Raw genomic sequence first — 11,705 nt, 5'->3', positions numbered from 1 at the left:
ATGACACATTATCAATCCTGCAACTCCTTATTAAATAAATCATTGACGTGATAACACTTCTGCAAAAAGAGAAAGATAACAAGAGAAGATATCCTATTATATATTTTGAATTATTCAATATGAATTACAAACTGACCTATGACCCTTTACTGGAAGAATATAACATATCATAAGCGGTATTCATGACTACTCCCCCCCCCCCAAAAAAAAAAAGAAGAAGAAGAAGAAGAAGAAGAAGAAGAAGAGAGAGAGAGAGAGAGAGAGAACATCGTGATTGTTCCTGAATTCACACGCGTCGCTGTATAAACCTTGGATATCAAAATAGTGGGCCATATGGGTTTGTGATTTGCTGGGCATTTTGAAACAAAATGACAGACAAAAACACTTGTGATTTAATAGGCCCACCCGCATGTCACTACCTCTGAATGGCGGAATATGAGATGAACGAAGGAGGGGGGGGGGGGTGGGGATGGGATGGGGGTTGGGGGTTGGGGTCGGAGGGGGCAGTGAGTGCGACCGGTAAAGACTAGCTCCCAACATGGTAACGCGTATTCATAAATGACACACCTGGGAATATTCTATTGACGATATCACCAAACTATATAGCAGAAAACAAAGGAACGCACATGCATGTTATACAAGTGACATTCTATTATGGTCACCTTTCTATAATGGACACCTTTCTATAGAGGCCACCAGTTCTCGCTATACCATTGCATATGGCCGCTGACCGTAGGCCCCTATGTATAAAATACACAGGCGTGTTTTAAAGAAACCACACCCAAAAATGAATAAACTTCAAAAGAAAGAGAAAAATATTCCCTACCGAGGATACAAAAAGGACAAAAATCGGATGAGAAATAAGGAAAATATGACATTTTGAAATTTGACCTTTTTTTTAAACACATATTTAACAGTCCTTATGAATATTCAAAATGAGCGAGTTGATGATGACACTCTCACAATATGTCATGTATGTTATATATGGAACTCGGGAAAATGTTGATTTTTAGCTAATACAAGTAAAAACATGTTCTCATACCAAGATATATCAGAGTTAACATTTGTTCTTTTTTATTTTGAGTGGTTTTAAGACAAGTTCTATATTTATACAGCTGAAGTATGAGCTTTTTGTTATTTCTGTATGTGCAATGAATAAGAAATTGTGAGAGCATGACATCGTCAATTTGCTGATTTGAATATTCAAAAGGACTGGTCAAGAAAAAAATGTCAAATGTCAAGATTTTTATTATTTTTATGTCATTCTGTAGGGAATATTATCTCTTTCTTTTGAAGTTTATTCATTTTCAGGGCATGGATTACCTCTTAAAGTGTTTGCTCAAAGCATTAAGGTAAGCCACTCCCTGCTCAGACCATGGAGCTGGTACAGCTCCATGCTCAGACAAGCGAAGGTGCGAAGTTAAAGCAAGGCTTGTAGTGAACTGGTCAGTCGGCCGAGGGTTTAAAGGTTGCATCCCGTGCTCTGCCCACTGGTGGAAGTTTTATTAGTGATGTCATAATACATCAGCCGATAGTGTCCCAGCGACCGTTGCCTAGAATCGTTTGGAGACAACAGAAGACACACACAGACATACACTCAATCACTTTGATACAGTGCCAAGCGATATACTCCTTGATAGTTGTGCATGTGATATAGGCCCTACATGACTATATCTTTCTCTCTCTCTATCGATCTACATTTCTATACTGTATCTTATCTATCTTTCTATATATTACATCTTATCTATCTATCTATCTATCTATCTATCTATCTATCTATCTATCTATCTATCTATCTATCTATCTATCTATCTATCTATCCATACAAATACCGATTCAATTAATAATATGCGTGTGATTGTGTGTGTTTGTGTGTGTTTGTGTGTGTGTGTGTGTGTTCCCAGACCAACGTTTTGCCTCCCAAAAGCAACAACAACCCATTCAGCAAACCCACTTCAAATAATGTGAACGAATCGGACAGTTTCTGGCAATCGTCTTAGTCGTTGGACTGTGTAAATTGTAAAAAGTACGTTATCAACGCATTTCTTCTATCTTCTATCAAAAATGCCGGTATCTAGTGTGAGCCAAAATGAATAACTTTTCTACATCGAGAAACAGTAAATATAGCAGTTTGATGAAGTAAATGAAAAATTCAAGCAGAATTTCGTTATAGAAAATAATAATGCGACAAATACTAAATATTTCCAGAAAATTCTTAAACTACAATTGTACCTCACCTATATCAACAAGTCTGCATACGCTACCTCAACATTCAGTAAACATGTCTAAGGTTCCTTTCGAGTCAAGGGGAATTCTGAAATAGTATTTTCTGAAATGATGTATGATGTTAAAAAAAAAATTGAAGACAGGTTGGTAACTAAATCATCAAACCAACATCAAGTCAACCATAAATGGGTTAGTACTAGTAGTAGTAGTAATAGTAGTAGTAGTAGTAGTAGTAGTAGTAGTAGTAGTAGTAGTAGTAGTAGTAGTAGTAGTAGTAGTATCGTATAGTATAGAGTAGAAGTAGTAGTATAGTATAGAGTAGTAGTAGTAGTAGTAGTAGTAGTAGTAGTAGTAGTAGTAGTAGTAGTATAGTATAGAGTAGTAGTAGTAGTAGTAGTAGTAGTAGTATAGTATAGAAGTAGTAGTAATAGGGATAGTAATATATAGAAGACGTATATATAGACGATAGGAGAAGATTGTCAAGGAAAGAAAGAACTAGAAGCAGACCTCTGATTTTAGACGAAGAAACGGAGAATCAAAATGTTTAAAAAAATGTCCATCCTTGTAATATTGATAACAAAAGTCATTCTCACTATACTATACATCTCGATAATGCCTCTGTTGTTCTTTTGTTTTCGAGTATGGCCCCGTCCCCCAACAACCCTATTGTGTTTAATTTTCAATTCACTTCAAAGTTTATCTCACTTTCCGACAAAACTTCCCTATACATACATACATATATATATATATATATATATATATATATATACATAATAATATACATTTCACTTTCTTTGGTATTAAACAGAGAATGAGGTAAACGAAACATTGTAGAATGAAAATACTATACAGTAATTATTCATTGTCAAATAAAGTATAACAATACGAAAAGTACTAAAAATGGAGGGACCCACTAAAAGGCAGAGCTTGTAGAATACGGGCCCATCTGGTAAAGAACATCTCAACATTCATCATGTTGTTTTATGTGGTTTTAACAGCTAAATATAAGCGGCTTCCCTCCTTGAATGTGAAATCATATCGAAATAGTTAACCAACTGTGAAATGTGTACATTCTGCAGGGCTTTGTTTTCAATAAAGAATACAACAATTCCATGATAGTTAATAGATAGCGAGACAAAACGGACTTTAACCGTTGTCTTATAGCTGTTAATAATGTACGTTATTTGTAATGTGTTTACGATCAATCTGCGCAGAGTCGTGGATTGTGTATGCTGGGTGTAGCTCTAAACATTCGAGACTTTCTTAGCAACGGCAGCAGCAACAGCTACACATAATGTAACACGCGAATGTTCAACAAGAACACCAGATACAAAACAGTATTTCACACCGAGCACACAGTCGTTCTCTACGCCTTTCCCCCACCGTTTTGGGTTTGCCTTTTTTGACGAGATTATACCTATCTATTGAATATTCTCATAAACTATAGCCTTTTTTTCCTGGCAAATACTTTTCAGAAATGTAAAATGTCGTCACAAAAGTTCTTTTTTTTTTTTTGGATATCATAAAATCTTTTACCCATGACTCATCATCCGGTGACTACTGGCCCCAAAACGCGGTGGCTCATATCGCCATAAAAAAGGCAAAACACATGTAGCAAAAATAAAGGTTCCGTTTTGTCTTTTGTCTTCGCTTGCAATCGTTAATGAACTATATTTCTATAGTTTTGTCTATTGTTTTATTTGTATTGCTTATCGTTATGATATGGATGACATGATTAACCCAATAAGAAAGGCTTATCTCAGTTTTTCACCTTGTTAGCTGCCTTACCTTTGACCTCAGTCTAAAATTTTGAGGAACCAATTACACCAAAGGTGATTAAGACTGCAATGTATAATATTCTCTGCAAGTCACCCAAATCAGGGGCCGCGGAAGCGGGGGGGGGGGGGGGGGGCTGGGGGGCTGCAGCCCCCCACACTTTTGGTTCGTCAAAAAAAAAAAAATCGAAAAAAATCACAACAGTCATGAATTTCAATTCCCAAAGATTCAGCCCTTACATTCTTCCCGTCTAAGCGGGGGGGGGGGGGGGGGGGGGGGGGGTCTTGACCTTGCCTCCCCCCCCCCTGTCCCGCAGCCCCCCCCCCCCCCCACACACACTGAAAAACGTTCCGCGGTCTCTGCAAATTGCTGCTAATGTCCAGCTCAAGTGTCACAAATCCACCACATGTCCTAGCATTGTATAGATCGGTCAGTCTCATTACTGTATTTTATCCTTTACAAGAGGTATCGTACTTTGACCGAATCACCCCCGCCATTTATACACCGTGCTGGAAATATTTGCACTTGTGTCAATGCAATCTGCAAAGATAACGCAAATACACAATATGTGAGGTGTTGTGTAAGGGCTGCGAGCTGCGCTCCTCATTACACTCGAATAGGAACTGTACTTGCCAACCTGGGAGGCACTGTTCTGCTTCTGGTTGTCCATGACTTGCTATCACATGATACACAACTCAGTGTCGCGCGCCCTTTTTTTATGACAATCCTCGAGTGGAACGTCGCAACTAGACAGATCGCTTCGGGAGAGAAAAAGATGATATGAATATACCACTGGATATTTTGAGCAAGATAATAGGGTGCTTTTCAGCTTGACATTTTATACAGTGGGCTTTTTGGTCCCTGGAATACCGAAAATCTTTCCGCTTTGTTACAGGGACAAAGCAAGAGTTCCACACACCGAGCGAGGGTCTGAAGATAAACGCACTTTGGAGTTAACGCATGCATGTGAGTAGAAAAAATGAGGCAACCTTGTTATCATCATCACATATTTTTGTCACATCGAGAATGATGAAGTGATCCTATCTAGGTCGTTTCATCACTTTCAGGTTTATTTTGTCTTTCAGTGGAAAGTGCCAGAGTATTTTCTTTCTTCCTTTTCTTTAAAGGGACTGTACAGTACTGGTTGAGGTAGGGATTCATGTTTTGAACATTCCTAAGTGAGATAATGAAAAGCCTCTTATGAAATATGAAAGAGCATGTAATTTTAAGAAGGATTCAACGTTTATTTGACGAAAATTGGTTTTCAAATGGCTGAGATATCCAAAAAAGTGCTAATAATAAAAGGCGACATGCCCCAACTTTATTAGTATCTCTTTGTTTCACCTTGTTTTTGGATATCTCAGCCATGTCAAAACCGATTTTCATCGAATAAACTTTTGATACCCCTTAGAACCGCATGCTCTTTGACATCTCATTGAGTGGTTTCTGAATATCTCACAAAATGGTAAAAGCTAAATCTTCACCTCGACCAGAACTGTACAGACCCTTTAAACTGTGAAAATATTGATCCCTTATGTATCAACGTTCATTTATTATCTGGACTTTGAAATGGTTCTTCGGCTGTCATGTGAGAGCTTTTACATAGTACACTGTACATTGAAATTAGCTGGCTGATTATATGAAACTTTGAAATGAAAATGAAATTATGTAATCAAATAAGCCAGTTCGGGGTTAGCTCATGGGCACATCGGTAATGACCTTTCTTCTTTCTCAGTTGATTAGGCACTCCACGAGTTTTCAAGCCTTCTTTTCTCACGGTTCATTTTGATTCTTTGAGCATTCGGTTTCGTTTAAAATCATTCCTTTTGAGTTGCTATTCTATTCAATTTACAACGAAATTCATCATTCAGTTTGAAGTAGCAAAGTTTGCATCAAATTCCTCTCCAGTTTGAGTATAGAGGTTCACTTACGTTCCGAGAACCAATTTCGATTTCATTTAATAAGGCACACCAGCGTAACTTTGCACTTTAAACGATCAAATTCAAACGACATAAACAAGTTCTGCAGTTGTGTATAATTCATACTTTTTTTTTCTTTTCTGCATGTCAAATCCCCCTTTTTTCACTGTTATCTAATAAGCCAGTTCGGGGTTCCACTTGAGCATGAGCAGAAAAAGGTCATCAGTACCGGCAGAGCGTTGATGAAGATCGATTGATTATCTTGATCACGTTTTCGTTAATAATTCGAATGCAAATCTGATGAAATTGGGTGGAAAAAACATATTTCATCATTGTCGTTCTTCTAAGACACATGTTGTATACTTTTTCCTTTGATTGAGATTATGAAGACTTATACGCAGGTTAGTAGTAGACTCTTCATTCCAAATCATAATGCGTGAATGAATGCATAATGATGACGAAACAAGATCAGTGAAAATCGTTCCATGTCCGGTTCTTTCTTTTATTGGCTGATCCTCTGAATGAAACTAGCTTCATCATTCCCTGCGAGGTATACCGACTCTGCTCAAAATACCGAGCCGGGCAGACCAGAAAATATAGGCCTACTGCTCTGTGCGACTGGGCTATTCGAACTGAGGGTCCCGTGCAAAGGGGACCTCCAGCTATGAATTATTTAAGTATTATGCATAGATTAATAAATTCTTATGAATATTACAACCTGAAATTATATAAAGATAGATTATGTGGAATTCAAAACATTATCAGTTGTTGAATAAAGAGAAAATTGGTGTAAATATTCTTATATGGGATGAATATTGACACCATTATCTAAAACAACAACAACAACAACAACAACAACAACAACAACAACAACAACAACAACAACAACAACAACAACTGGTCCAGATTGCTTATCGCAAACAGCCAATGTGAATTAAAGCGTCATTTTAAAAACAAAAAGATATGTGTCATGAAAATTATGATGATATCGATGACGATGACAATAATATCGATGGAATAATGTATTGTTGATGATCAAAATAACCATAAAATTCTATGAACGACCGTAATCACAACAACTTTGAAAATGCCGGTATCTGTCATCAAGATAATCCTCGTTGAACTCGTCTGCCCGTTGGGGGCTTCCTTCTGTGTATCATGGGCTAACTCATCACTGATGGGGCTGGTGGACTGTCCCTGAATACATCGGATTGAACAGAATAATCAGCAAGTTGATTGTGGTCATTCTCACGGAATCTGAACATCTATCCCCCACAGAGAATCTGTCATGATCCGTTACCCCATATTCGCTCGTTGCAGAGAGACAGAACGAACGGGGGTTACATTTTACAATGGCATGTCGTCGCATTTGCCAACCCAACCCGCATTACCATACAAGACAAATGCAATTCAGTGTCATCACCACAACATCCCCACTACACATACACTCTTGCAGTAGTCGTCATTCCCTCCAATCTATTATCTGAGATCTATCCTTGCATGACATGTCTATCTGAATTAACGCGATAATTCCCGGTTACGATTAGAGAGAGAGAGAAAAAAAAAACCAACGAAACAAAACAAGACAAAACACCGAAATAGCGCGCGTTCGTAGTACGCGGGAGTGCCGCGCTCATGCATAAAAATGCAAGTGCACCGTCGCAAGTAAGTCGACACACCGACATGTATTTCCGCTAACTATTACATAACATTTTCGCGACCGCTTGGGTTAGGTTACTACACAGATTGTCCGTGTGTCCGGTGGGGCGCCAGTGAAAGAAACATCGAAAAGGCAGCTTCTGTAGCAATACATACGCACACGCTCCGAATACACACAGCAGAGCGGACTTCGCAGCTACGTTTGTAATGATGTTTTGTCCGTCATAATGTACATGCACCTGCGTGTCGTCTCAACATGAACATCAAATGAAAGAGACACGAGTTTTTCAAATTAACTGGATATCGTTTAGCGGTATTTTTGACTGATATTGGAGGTGGTAATAGAAGGGGAAGTCGTCCGCAAAGGCTGCGAAACCTGGTGAGTCGTAATGACATTTTAAGAGCATTTTTTTTTGTTTTGTTTTTTTTAAAGAGATGGTATATGACCAAATGCTGTGGTGATGTGGAGAAACCCGTGTATAGCGTTAGGCAGGATGTTACGGTAATAGCTCCCTCCCATCCCTCTTCTTCTCCCCTTCCTCTCTCCGGGCGGGCCCCGCGCTCTCGCGCTTCCTTTTCGGCTGCTAGCATCTTCCTATCATCCAGAGGTAAGACCGCCCCCTATTCCTCTTGATTGCTCCCTCTATACGTACAGTGTACTAACATCCATCGTTGGGCAAGGTGCACCATTGGCGCCACATGCATATGAGCCGCACGAAGCCCAGACAGTCTTGTCAATGCAAAGCTCCTGAATTCATCCATGGAGCTCTAACGGCGCGGTGATTCACCCTATAGCAGCGGAACGAACGTCAACTTCAGATCTGCTGTCAGCAGTGCATAATATACGTAAACACATGTATAGGTTTGACATGGCGTGGCGTCGTGTAGGTTAATTGCGACGCCCTTTCTTCCGTGTCAAAATAGTGCATTTGAAATATTATTTCTATTGCCATGAGCTACGTATTCAAGGACAGAGAACGTTTTCACCAATGTGCGTGTGTCTCTAAAAGCATGACATTTTGTTGATACGGTGTGTAATGGATCTATAGTTATACTACATATACTACACTACAGCTTAGACTCCCATATCTTTTCCCAGCACATTTTAGATCATGACTAACAAAACGAAGAGAACTTGCTGATAATGTCACTCAAAGTCGGAACACGCAGGCCTATACACATAGCTGAGCTACATAAAATACCAATACTGTCAATCGCACATAGCAGCTATAGAGGCACGTGTGACTGTGTATTTTCAAAACAAATGACCACTTCATAGTTTCGGTCTGATGGGCGAGTTCATACATTATCATTATGCGCACAGCCATTGAACGCTGTTAAATACTGACAGCATAATACACGCATAGGCCTAATACACCTACCAGTGCAGTGTCTTACTGTCATGACTATTATGGCGCATTATATTTGTAATGCGAGTCGCAGTTGTCTTCCTTATCGATTTTATCATACATGTACATGTCTCAGTGATGGAAAGCATGCAAACGGAACAGGTACATGACTATGCTGTGAGGGCTGGCTGTGTAGCTGTCATCTGGATGCACGTAATATGAATATCGACCGATAAACAAACATGACTGGTTGTTCTGATTGAATTTATGTACGCGTACATAACTGGCAGAAGAAAGACTGCAAATTGTGTATCATCAAAATAAAACTAGAAACAAACAAATACTGTATGCATGTCGTTCGAGGACCAGTGATGCCCTTGTCACTGTCTTGATATTCAAAGTGAATGATTATTTTGACATCAGTATTTGAAATCTTTGTTTCTCTCTCTCTCTTTCCATCACATGCATGAAATGTTGGTTATGACATGTCAATGAAAATAATGAAAATAAATTGAATATGAAATTGGATTAAATTTATGATGGAATTAATCTTAATTGAATTGAATAATGCTGATAACGTTGACGGCACCAATTAAAGGGAACCCAGACCCAAAGAGCAATGTGGATTGAGTGAAAGCAGCAACATTAATAGAACACATCAGTGAAAGTTTGAGGAAAATCGGACAATCGATGCAAAAGTTACGAATTTTTAAAGTTTTGGTGTCGGAACTGCTGGATGAGGAGACTACTAGAGGTTATGACGTATATGTGTGGACAACAATATAAAAAAATGTAAAGGGAATTCCATAAAAATTCATTTTTCATAAAATTTACACAGTCCATCAACTTGATACTGACATAGTCAAGGGTAGCAATTATTCCCCCTGCTTTCTGAAAGCAGTTAGTCAAGTGCTCTTTCATCATGTTATAGAAAAGTGAATTTTTGTGGAATTCCCTTTATATTTTCTTTATATTGTTATCCACACATACGTCATAACCTCTAGTAGTCTCCTCATCCAGCGGTTCCAACACTAAAACTGTAAAAATTCATAACTTTTGCATCGATTGTCCGATTTTCCTCAAACTTTCACTGATGTGTTCTACTAATGTTGCTGCTTTCACTCAATCAACATTGCTCTTTGGGTTTGGGTTTCCTTTAACTTGTAAAGGGATGATGTAATCATAATGATTTAATATGAGAGAAGAAAGTTTTCCACATTTTCGGAGGAGCTCAAAAATGCTCTTTGGATGTCGCGGAAAAAATATGCTTCGTTTCTAATAAGCCAGTTCGGAGTTAGCTCATGTGCACATGGGTACAAATGACCTTTTTTTTTCTCAATTGGTTAGGCACTACACTTGTTTTCAAAGAAATGCAGCTACTTGTAGCTTTCGCGACATAATAATACATGGAATTCTTCAATCATGTTCGAACAAAGGCTGAACTTGCATAGACCAGGAGGCTAGAAATATCCATGATCAACACGGTCATGTAAAAGCATCCATAGCATTATTTGGCACTGAATCATTTTCTATTGATATTGCCAAATACCACTTTTGCTGTCAGGTGGATGTGATGGCAAGCACCATTTAGAAGGATACTTGAATAATCATTACGTCACAGATACTTATCTCAGTGAATTTCAACACCAGCTTGCCCTGTTGGTATACAAATGACCTTTTTCTGCTCATGCGCAAAGTGGAACACCGAAATGGCTTATTCCTGCTAACAATCCCTCAAGTTGAAGGCATTGTTTATCCTTTGCAGATGGAACAAAACTCAGCTCTAGTGCTTCAATATAGTTCTGAAAGACGGTGAGTTACGGATAGAAACAACCATTGTAAAAGAGTCAATCAGTATAATCAATATTGTAAAATATGCAGAATGTGAACAGTAGTTACACTAAAATTGTTTCTAGACTAAACCGTCTACAGTTATGGTTTAGTGAGAAAAATAGTGATATATCCTTATATCCTTATATTAAGCTTTATTGCAAAATACTTACATTATATGGTAGGATGTTTTGTTATACAACTGAACTAAACATATGCATCAAATGTGATAACTCGATTTTTTTTTAAAAATCACTGCTCCCAAAGGTAAACGACACCTTTAAAACCTTCCTTATACAGCGACAGTTATACTATTCAAGAGCAGTAATATGCATTTAACGGTGACTATCAATAGACTGGGGCGTTCGCGACATCGTCATGTCATCAATTTGCATGCACTCTGACTACAAACTACAGTGTACATGTATTAATATTGGAGGAAACACAGGGTCCCTCAAATTTCCAAAGCTACCTTATCACTTGTCCGCTTTTGCTGAAGCTCAAACTCTTCCTTTGATTGAAATTCAAGGTAAACAACGCATTACGCGAATCATCACGAACACTTACATTCAAATAAGGCAAATTCGTTTTTATAAGCAGGTTGCTCTTGTGTGTGATATCATAATATACTTGTCTGCCAACGTGTCTTAAATGCGTATCAGGGCAATATTGTACCCCCCGAGGGCGACCACTACCTCCGGCTAAATACTGGTTAGTGATAAGGTTAGAGTAAAGTTTAGGGTTAGGGTTTAGAATTTGGGTTAAGGTTAGGATTAGGTTCAGGATTAGGATTAGGGTTAGGGTCAGGGGAGGGGTCCGGGGTAATTGCCCTGGGGTAATTGCCCTATTGCATATAATCTCTTAGATGCCACTCTGTGAAGACCCGTGATATCAATGGGCGATGTGAATATCATCATCACATGACGCCCTTGCATCATTTTTTTTT

The sequence above is a fragment of the Diadema setosum genome, chromosome 15 (assembly GCF_964275005.1).
Source record: "Diadema setosum chromosome 15, eeDiaSeto1, whole genome shotgun sequence".
NCBI classification, from domain to species: Eukaryota; Metazoa; Echinodermata; class Echinoidea; order Diadematoida; family Diadematidae; genus Diadema; species Diadema setosum.
The sequence above is the reverse complement of the archived record's forward strand: the minus strand, read 5'-3'. Positions refer to the sequence as shown.